Source organism: Schistocerca piceifrons, chromosome 2, assembly GCF_021461385.2.
Source record: "Schistocerca piceifrons isolate TAMUIC-IGC-003096 chromosome 2, iqSchPice1.1, whole genome shotgun sequence".
Lineage (NCBI taxonomy): Eukaryota > Metazoa > Arthropoda > Insecta > Orthoptera > Acrididae > Schistocerca > Schistocerca piceifrons.
In genome coordinates this window covers 401,289,090-401,300,700 of record NC_060139.1, presented here as the reverse complement: position 1 = coordinate 401,300,700, position 11,611 = coordinate 401,289,090, and positions in this window count along the sequence as shown.

Here is an 11,611-nt window from a genome sequence, read left to right as displayed (position 1 = left end):
AAATGTGTACTTTCTTGCTTGTCTCTTGTCTTTATTGGTTTTATGTACCCTATATTTAATTTTATGTCACACAAAACAGCAAGTTATTAGCTAATAGGCAATAATGACTGCAAATTTTCTGAAAATTTCTTGCTCTTCCGATTATAAATAATCTCATCCGCTATGAAGTGCGCGATTTTTTTTGGGGGGGGGGGGAGGCTGTCAGACCGGCCGACTGGGAGCAGGAGAGGCACCACAGGACATTTCAATTTTCACTGTCCTTGAATATAGTTTGATGGCATCCATTACAAAATATACACGTTTCAATTCCACAGAGAGGAATACAGTGACGTGTTATAGAAGACTGCTGTAGGAAGAGGCGTGGCACTGCACTTTGGCACACTTAAGACCAAGTAACATTTCCTCGAACGCATATGTTTTATGTTTCAGACTTTTCAGAAAGATGTGCGCTACAAAATGAACATATTTTTGAAAGTTCGATTTTTTTTTCAGTATTGACCCAGTTAGCAAATATCGTAGATCCGGGGCTGTTGCATAGAGCAGTGGGTAGTCTCTACGTTATCCATGTTTACATTTAGTGATTTTGCTGTTTCCCCTTTGTTTACTCTCACGTCAAATGAAAACAAAACGGATATCTGTGGCCGGGAGCTATCAAGTGAATTACAATACATTCACGTAATTACGGAAGGCTAAAATATGTTATTAGTTTAAGATTTTATTTTATTTCCACCTTTCTGGCAGTCAATCATTAATCGCTTTGCAGAACAATGAAGCTGTTTTAGTCTGTTTGCCAAAGAAATTTGATTTTTATTAACCTTTTCCGCAGAGGCAGTCAATGTATTTGAAACGAAATGTTTAATTCCACAGTACTGGCTGGATTCAGCTGTTCGCTGCATTTCTGGTACACGTTTTCATGTACTAGCACATATGGCATTATGCCACAATAAAGAACTAAACATGATATAATACAGTACTGGTGCTCCAAGAAAATTTACAACCCGAAAACCACACTGAAAAGCTTAATATCAGGTCGAGGTCTGCTTCATTGGGAATCTGGACATACGAATGTGCACTTTAAGTATTCCCTTTAATTGTGCACATCTTAGTATGGTTCACGAAATTCCGATGCTCTTGGGGTATCCTCTGACGTCTTGTTTTTTTATGACATAATGTATGATCTTTCAATGTTTTAAACATACGTACATACGGGCTCCCTACGTCATGGTAGCTACGCAAGCGCCATGTCGCTTGTTATCTGCGCCCTCTAGCAACTGCTGAAACGAACCTATTTCGTACAGGTCGCGGAAAAATATTGCGAATGGTGGTCTGAAAAGCGTTACTTTCAAAGCAAATATCATTTTACATCAGTTGAAGTATGTGCGAGAATGTGCCATGAATTTCTTAAATCACAGAGCGTTTGACTCTCATTTAAAAGTCAACTCTTTGATGACAAGCCATTCAGAAGAATTTCGAGCCCAGATTTATGTCGGTATTAAACATTTTACTGGCACATTTGTGTGATATATCTTAAAGTGTAACACGCGCAAAAAAGATCAACGTTATATGCGAAAGCTTAGCTTCTCTTACAGCTTATTAACCTTAGAGACCAATATTATAAGTGAAAGCTTTGTTTTTCTTGTAGCAACACCATGTATATTAATTTAAAATATTAACTTTCCCTGTTTGTGTGTTCGTGCTACTTAACAGTGATGTTGCTTTTGGCTGGTCCAATGCTCTGAATATCTGCTGTCATCGGCTGGCGAGATCACGTGACATGAGCTATGACGATTACAAAAGCGCATTGCAATCTCGATTTCAATGATACAGAAAGTAACATGCGGTGTTTGGTGGAATTCCAGTGTATACTTTCGTAATACGAAATTACACACCATACATGTTGCTGCACATCATAGGTATTTCCAAAAGGTGTTTTTTCCCCCCCTAGTTTCGTTTTATAAAGTGCCAGAAAATTCTACGCCCGTGTCTAAAACCATAACCAATCAAAGGATTGATAAGTTTTACAATTCCAAGGGAAAATATACTGTCACTTCACACGGAAACCCAGGAGAAAGTATATTTTTATCCGGGAAATCCTGGAAAAATCCGGGATTTTTTTTCTTGTCCGCGTATACACCCTGTTCTGCAAAATATACTCTGCCAGAACTTGTAACATACTTGTTTGGACCATTAACTGCACAGTTTCTTCATTGTCTTCCGCTTCTTCATTTGAATTCTTTGTGCTTCTGTGTGATCCGACTCAAAATCACTGAACTCCGATAATTCGTCAGAAAGGATTACTCCGCCCTTCATGTCTCTATAACTTATTTTAGAAAAAACTCTCTTTTTCAAGAAAGGCGTTTGCTCTACTGCTAATAATAATGGTTAGTAACCAACAATGAAAGTGAAACGCAACAGTTAAACTCTTAACAAGGCACTGTAAAGCTCACATTCGAGGTTGCCAAATAAAATTTACTTGAAGAAAAATGGTTCAAATGGCTCTGAGCACTATGGGACTAAACATCTGTGGTCATCAGTCCCCTAGAACTTAGAACTACTTAAGCCTAACTAACCTAAGGACATCACACACATCCATGCCCGAGGCAGGATTCGAACCTGCGACCTTAGCAGTCGCGCGTTTCCGGACTGAGCGCCTAGTAAAGAAAAATGTATGGGCAATTTTGGTCCATGCTTGGTGATTACAGGGAAGACAAAAAATTATGGTCGCATGTAGTACCAATCCAGGTCAAAATGTTTCCACTGGGCATAAAATTTCTATTTTTTATTTGCAATTTTTAAAATTTTAACCATAGAACTATTGAATACAGTACTTTAGAAGGTGAAAGACAAATAGAAAAAGGACCATAAACACGGAAGGACATTTGTTATGATTGTTTGGAAAAAGAACAATGTACAAGCAAGTTTTGCCTTTGCTTGGTGGTTGTAGGGCTAATAGGAAAAACAACCACAAATAGAAATCAGTGATTCGTTCTTGAGGGCATGTGTTAAATGCACAATTACATGTATGAGAGAGTAAACTAATTTTGTTTTCAATGTGCAACAAGACATCCATTCTGCGTACTCTATGACATGAGCAACTCTCGAGTATGTGGTTCGATTGTTGAATTTGTGTTGACTAGGTGTGACTCTAATATATATAGTTATATAGTGAATAACTGTTGCGAGGATTATTATAAGTAACTCTGGGCAATTCTTTCTGACCAAGTAGAACTACAGTCTAGACTGTGCTAGAACCATTTCAAAGTGAAATAATAATAATAAAAAAAATTGTTTGAGGGATGTGCCTTTCGAGTCCTGAGGAATCATGACGTTATATCATATCATGCCATCGTCTCTCATGCCAGCCAATGTAACTGGTAGTTTTCGAACCATGGCTATCTTTAAACCAAGCTGTTGGAAAAAGAAACCATGTTGACGATCGGTAAACAGAACAGCATGAGTTCCGCAAATAAAAGCAAACAATCCGAAGTCTGTGTGAAGTGTAAGAAGTTCGACGTATTTAGTGAAGGGAAGTGCATCTCTTGTTATTTAATTATGAAGGTGGTAGTAAAAAATGAGAAACTCAGTGTTTGCTTAGCATCAACTTCATCATACAGCCACGAAATTGCGCTTCAAGAAATAACAAACAGCAAACTATGCTCATGCAGAAAGAAAGTCGTTACAGGTATTATGTGCTTTAAGTGTAAAATTGTTTATCATTATAACTGTGCAAAGGTGGACTCAAAACAAGAGATATGGAAATGTGATAATTGCGTAAAAGTGGGCACTATAGACAGCAAGGAAGAAATAATTTCCGTGTTGTTAGAAGAACTGCAAAGACTGAAAGCTGAAAATGTCACATTGTCTGCCAGAAGTCAACAGAACAAAAGTGAATCCCAAGACGAGAGCACAAATTGTCACCAGCCCAAGAAGATACCAAAACATCTCGTTTCTCAGCAGTTATATCATCTGAATACAAGCAACCGTTTTAGTGCCTTAAGTGATAAAATTGATGAAACAGAGAAATCTACCAAGGTGGTAGGACGAGACAATGTTCCTAAAAATTCGACAAAAGGACCAATTGAGAGTCAGCCAACGAATAAGATTTTATTACTATCGGACAGTCATGGGCGAAACTGTGCATCATTGCTAAATGAATTTTTGAAACCCAAGTACTACACATCATCTGTTGTTAAACCAAATGCATGCCTCAGTGGTGTAGTTGAAGGGGCATCAGATCTTACTAGTGATTTCAATTTGGACGATGCAGTTATTATCCTTGCAGGAATAAATGACATTCGTAAGAAAAACAACTTTATTCCAGACTTAGAAAAGTTGACTGCAGCACTTGATCATACAAAGCTCTTGTTATGTACCGTTCCCTACTGTTATGACAAGCCAGAAGTCAACGAAACAGTGTACAGATTTAATGAATATATAATGAATTTGTCATCTAATTTTGTTAATGTGAAAGTAATTGATGTCAATTTATTCTTGCAAAGGCCTGATTACACTAATCATGGACTACACCTGAACAAAACAGGAAAGCTCAGACTGTGCAGGAACATTGCTTCATCAGTATCAAACCCATGGAAACGGTGTGATGTAGTAAAAACACTTACAACCAGCTCTGCAAGAAAGGTCAGATTTTGTACCGGTACTGTAGAAACCAATTCATGCCAAGATAGACAGGGAACCAATGTGAATACAAGAAACAGATGTATAGCTGTGTCTCACCCTGTCACTGCCAATGACATATTAATACCATATGATGAAGTTCCACCCAAAGAACCTCAAGGACTGGAAAATAATTCCGATGCAGTATCTCCAAGGATAAAAGGTAATCCCCGATTTTCTACGAGAGAAAGAAGAATTCCAAAAAGAAACAGTGATTTTTTATGGCCAGCACCCACCCGACCTCGCCAACGACATCTAGTGAACAAATCTCCAGCTGCGACATAGGTCTTAATGTATCCAACACAGTTTTGAGTGCAACGGGGACTAACGATGTTAATGGACAAGCAGACCAGCAGAAGGACAGTAGAGGTAGCTATAAGAATCTTATTATTCTTCATCAAAATATCAGAAGTCTCAAAAGTAAATTAGAGTTTTTATCTGTAAATTTAGGGGACATGGACACTGTTGACCGTCCTCATGTTTTATGCCTTACTGAGCATCATGTAACAGTTGGAATTGATGGGCTGCAGCTTGATGGGTATGATCTAGCTACTCATTACTGCAGAACAAGTAAGGAGAAAGGTGGTGCTGTAATTTATATAGACAGTAAAATCATTTATAAATCTTTAGATCTAAGTAAGTATTGTGTAGATCAACATTTTGAAGTTTGCGGGACTGAAATTTCTGCAAAGGACATGTTACTTACTGTGCTTGCAGTTTACAGAGCTCCAGCAGGGAAGTTTTGCATCTTTATGAATAAGTTAGAATCTCTTTTGACCAAATTGTTCTCTAAAACTAGAAATTTAATAATTGTAGGTGACTTTAATGTCAACTTCTTAACTGATAACAACCTCAAAACTGACCTGGACCACTTAATGAATTCTTACAACTTGGCTGCGATGGTTACCTGGCCCACTAGAGTTACAGAAAATTGCAAGAGCCTTCTAGATAATATTTTCATTGACAAGAATAGAGTCAACAGTGCTAGTGTGAGCAAAGTAATTTATGGCCTGTCTGACCATGATGGACAACTTCTGAAAGTAAATAACATCAGTTTGTGCAATAAAATCTCCCACACCTATAGGTCCTATAGATGTATAAACACTGAAACTGTGTCTGCCTTTAACGACTATTTGTCACAGATAGATTGGGAGCCAGTGTACAGCACATCAGATGTTAATGATAAATTTAACCTTTTTTTAAATGAATTTATATCTGTATTTGAAATGGCTTTCCCAAAAAAACTGTCAGAAAGAACAATGAGGTTTCTTCCAGTAAACCATGGATTACTGGAGGTATAAAAATTTCTTGCAGGAATAAGAGGGAGTTACATGCCTCACTAAGAGTATCAAATGATCCCCTTGAAAGGTCTCATTTTAAGTTATATTGTAAAATTTTAAAAAGGGTGATAAACAAATCCAAGAGCCTGTATATTAAGTCTGAAATTAATAAATCTGAGAACAAAATAAAAGCAGTTTGGAATGTTATAAAGAGAGAGTGTGGCAAGAGTAACAAGAATGTTAATACCACAGAGATAAGCTATAAGGATGAGGTTATTCATAATCCTGTAACAGTTTCCAACATATTCAACAATCACTTCATAACTGCAGCAGAACAAGTAGGTTGTAACGGTTCCTTAAATGCTGCTACGCATTTATTACACAGAGCTAACCCTAACACGTATGACCCAATTTGTATTGCCCCAGTTACTATTACTGAAGTTAAAAATACCATCAAGGCCTTAAAAAATAAAAATTCCACTGGTATTGACAACATTTCACCAAAAATACTGAAGCATTGTAGTGACCACATATGTCAAGTCCTGTGTCACATTTTTAATGAGTCTATCCAGCAAGGTGTTGTCCCAGAGAGATTAAAGCTTGCCGTTGTGAAACCACTTTTCAAGAATGGTGACAAAACTAATTTATCTAACTACCGTCCAATATCACTACTAAGTAGTTTCTCAAAAGTATTAGAGAAACTAATGTATACAAGAATTGTAGAACATCTTAACAGCCACAACATACTCAACAGAAACCAGTTTGGTTTCCAAAAAGGTAGATCAACTGAGCAGGCTATTTTTTCTCTCACAAATGAAATTTTAGAGTCAATAAATAATAAAATGTCACCTATTGGAATTTTTTGTGACTTGTCTAAGGCCTTTGACTGTGTGGACCACAACATTCTCTTACATAAGGCTAATTTTTATGGCTTGCGAGGTAGCATTGGTAGATGGATAGAATCATATCTGCAAAACAGAAAACAGAAGGTGATAATTAATGGTGCCAATGATAGTCCCATTTCTTCTGATTGGGGCACATTAAAGTGTGGTGTGCCTCAGGGGTCCATCCTAGGACCTTTGCTTTTCCTTATCTTCATCAATGATCTCCCACTTTGCACAGACACCGAGTGTAAATTTACTCTTTTTGCCGATGACACCACTATTCTGCTTGAAAGTCGAAGTAACAGTGACCTAGAAAATAAATGTAATGCTGTACTCGTTGACATCCTACACTGGTTTAAGTGCAACGGACTAACTCTAAACATTCAGAAAACTCAGTATATGCAATTTCACACATCTCAACAAGAAAATGAAGTATGCCACTTAAACTGTGGTAACCAAAATATACTACACTGTGAATCATCTAAGTTCTTGGGCATTCTAATTGATGGCAAGCTGAACTGGTCTGAGCATATCTTAGACCTACATAGAAGGCTCAGTGTGGCAACTTATGCTCTGCGTGTAATCACCCCCATTGGTGATGAGGACGCTACTAAAGCTGCCTACTTTGGTTATTTTCATTCTATCATGTCGTATGGCATAATATTTTGGTGCAACTAGCCTTTAGCCAAAAAAATATTTACTGCACAGAAGAGAGCTGTTAGAATCATGAGTGGTGTTCATCCAAGATATTCTTGCAGAAGTCTGTTTCATAAGTTACAAATATTAACACTTACCTCTCAATTCATATTTTCTTTGATGATTTTTGTTTCTAACAACCTATCTCTTTTTAAAACTAATAGTGAATGTCATGATCATAATACTAGGTCTAAAAATGATCTACACAGGGATCTGAAACATTTAAGTCTTGTTCAGAAAGGTGTTCATTATTCAGCCACAAAAATTTTCAACTCCGTTCCATCAGGTATTAAAGATCACATTAATGTCTTACCTACTTTTAAATGTAAATTGAGAGAATACCTAATGGTAAATTCCTTCTATTCTCTTGATGAGTATCTACAGATAAAGCAATGATTTTTTATACTGATAAAAATTTGTTTGCTATAGATCACATTAACTGTTTAATTTGGAAAATGTACTATATTTCCTTTTTAGGTATTGTTTTATATTACTTGAGCTATACCTTTGATTTGATTTTAACCTACAAACTTATTCATAATCTTATGGTACATTTTTGTCATTTTATATATGTGTATTATTTGTTTAATTTGGAAAATGTACTATATTTCCTTTTTAGGTATTGTTTTATATTACTTGAGCTATAACTTTGATTTGATTTTAACCTACAAACTTATTCATAATCTTATGGTACATTTTTGTCATTTTATATATGTGTATTATATCTGTTGTATGTAATCATGACTCATTCCACATCCTTGTGATTTATCACAATACGGATTAATGGAATACGAAATAAATAAATAAAAAAAAATAAATAAATAAAAAACTGGTCCTTGTGCGTTTTGGGTGTATGTGTAATGGCGGATTTTGTATTTTGTATGTGATAAAGCATTTCAATACGGAACACTTTGTATGATGCATTGTGTGCATGTAGATCCAAATACGGAAGGTACGGTGAAGTGCCCGTAGGACAACTGTAGTTTTTCGGTCAACGTCTTGGCTAATTTCAGAACACACATGCAGCTAAAGCACATGGTTCCAATGGAGAAAGGAAAGTTTATATTCCAGACAATGGGTGGTAAGTAACTTTGTATAATTATTTTCATGATGTGGAAGAAAAGTAAATCTATAGAATTTTGTTTCTTTGTGCCTTCAGTATTCAGATGCAATGTTACACTGTAAATTTTCTATCAGTGCATCTATGTGGCTTGTTTGTCATAACGGCGTATTGTCACAAGAACTGGCTTTGGTATTTAAGTTGCAATCATCGTAACTTTTTGATGGTCAGAAATTGTGTAGTAACTGTATTCTAACTTTAGTACTGCTCAAATATTTGCTATCAGTAACATATTCCTGCCCACATGAATACTTTTGAATGTTGAAAATTATATTAGTTACCATAATAAGTATTTTTACAGTAAAATACCTACGAATTGCAGTGATAGAATCCAGATTTGTGAGTAGTGTAACCTGTTTTTGAAATGGATGTTTCAGAGTTTCTGAAGTGGAAGTCCAAGGACGAGAAGACTGTGAGAAGTAGCTTTTCGTGTGCTTCATGGTTTATAGGCCTACTGGTGAAACTCACCATATAAAAAAACTAGTAGCGGATTAAGCTTGGTACCTCAATGGTGATGTGCAAATCCGAGCATTGTTAATGAAGAAATTAATTCAGTGTCTGTCTGTTTGTTTTGGTTCCTTTATTGTGCTGCCTATAGTTGACAAAATTTAATTGACATAACCCACTGATAATTTCAACATAAATTGGACTATGCACATAGCTGTTTCTAATGGGTTTGTTGCTTTTCATGGGTAAAGTATAAATATTCACCAGTCTTCCAGTATGCATGTTTACTAGTCAGTTGTGGTAAAAGAATTCACTGACTGAAAGCATAATTTACTTGGTATACATAATTGGAAATTGCCTTTTTAGTTGCAATTTTATGTTTTTAGATTATAGTATTCCCTAGAGTCTATCTTGCTGGCTTTCTTTGCTGTAGTTTATCTATATTTAAAAGTTTTACTGATGTAGTAACTGACAGATGTTTCACCACCAGGTCAAGCGTACAGCATTAAGCGTGTTGCTCTGCTGTCGCCGGTGGCAGCAGCATGGCAGTCAATGTGTTTAGCAGGGCCTTAGGAACCTTGAGCATGAAGTATATGCATCTAACATAATCTTGGCTAAAAATAAAGATAGATCTAGATTTGTAAATACTGTTTGAGCGGTTATCCTTTACACGGTTAAGTACGTTATGTTAAATATGTATCTAAAACTGGATTCATGAACAACTTTCTAGTCTTTAACCGTTTGGTTTTGTAAGACATTGAAATCAAAATACTACAGACCCAAAAATCGTTTGGAAATGGTAAGAAATAGCAGACATAAATAAATATTTTTGCTCAGTAAAATTAAAGTGTAAAAATGCTGATATCTGGTTGTTACCACACTGACTACCACGAGACCACTGCCAGCCACCGCAGAGCTATCTGCTGTGACCACCAGCACCTTCGTGCCCGCCAATGGGTTAATACACAAAAGAGAGCAGTGCAACACTTGGTCCCAAGTTCTCTTTGGTTGAAGCAACTAAAACTAAATGTCTGAGGCATGCTGGAACTGTGTTATTGGTATATTCATCAGCTTGGTTTAAAATGTTTACAGTGAAATGGCACTGACAGTGCACAATATATTTTGCAGCTGAGAACAGATTCTTAAAAACTGACATGGGAATATATTTCAATAAACCTTCCAGAATCAAACCTGACAATTGTATTGACATTCAAATAAACCTATATGAATGTAACACTGGGTTACATAAGCATTAGCTGTAGGTATGGAATAGGTAATTTACTCAGAAAACTCTCCATACAAATTTTATTTTAAAGCACACTAAAGTTAAAGGATGAGATAAACTTGAGCAGGGAAGAACTGGTTTCGCTCAGATATATGGAAAATGAACTGTAGTATTATTCTGACATGTTTGGTGCAGTTTTCTGTGATCCCAACATGTGCAGTTGCAAATTTGTGGGAGAGGAGAGATTACATTGAACCTGTCATGTGTTATGATGATGCACTTTTTGTTGCAGTACTGGGATGATGTCATCCATATTTCAAAATTAGGGGCCTAGAAATGAAACTCTCATCAGTGTTAATAATTCAGAATAAACACGCCTGGAAAAGGATACTGAATTATGACTTTCAAATAAACTGCAAATTTTTTCTTGTTTCACACATTCACTGCAGTTGACACTTAAATGCCCAGGGTTAGTGGCTTGTGTTGACACTTATATAAGTTGGCTGCAACTAACACATTGAAGACTTTAAAGTAACAAAGTAGTTGTTGACATTTTCACATTAATGGATAACAGTAAGTACCATAGCAATGAAATAATGTAAATTACTTAAACCAGGAATTAAAGAAATCTACATAGCTTTGAATGCAGTCATTACCCTGTATATCTGTGTGCTATAACTAATACAGCAACCTTTTGTTTTCTCGTCTGATCTGGGTCACATTTCGCTTCTTACTCGTTTTGCTAGATAAACTGTAGGTTTACAAGATCCACATTTCAGAATTGTGTAATTGATAGTCCTACCTCCTGTGGAAAGTGTGGCTTGGCAGCTGCCTCTTCGGGGACCTGAAGCAAAAATGTGACTCTTCTCTTTTCTGTCAGTGATGATTATATCAGTAATGTATTTACCACAGAAATATTCATGATGGTATAGAATAGTGCAAGGCCATCTCCTGGAACACCGGCTGGTAGAGTAAATTGCACACTTTGCATCCAGTGCATCAATTTCTTCTTAGATAGTATCACGGAACTTTATTATCTCAGGCTTGGTTGTTGCCATGCTCAATGAAACAGCATTATGCCTTGAATACACTGAATTAAAAGCCTTCTTAAGTTTCTGGATGAAAGATATAAGTAACTAATATCTCCAAAAACAAATGAGATTTACATTGAGCTGTCAGGAACTTCTTTGCAATCTTTCCTTTTATTATAACTTTTTACATGTGTGGCCTTTTTGTGTCCTCTCATCAGTGTGACAAATACATCTACTTTGCTTAATGAGGATAT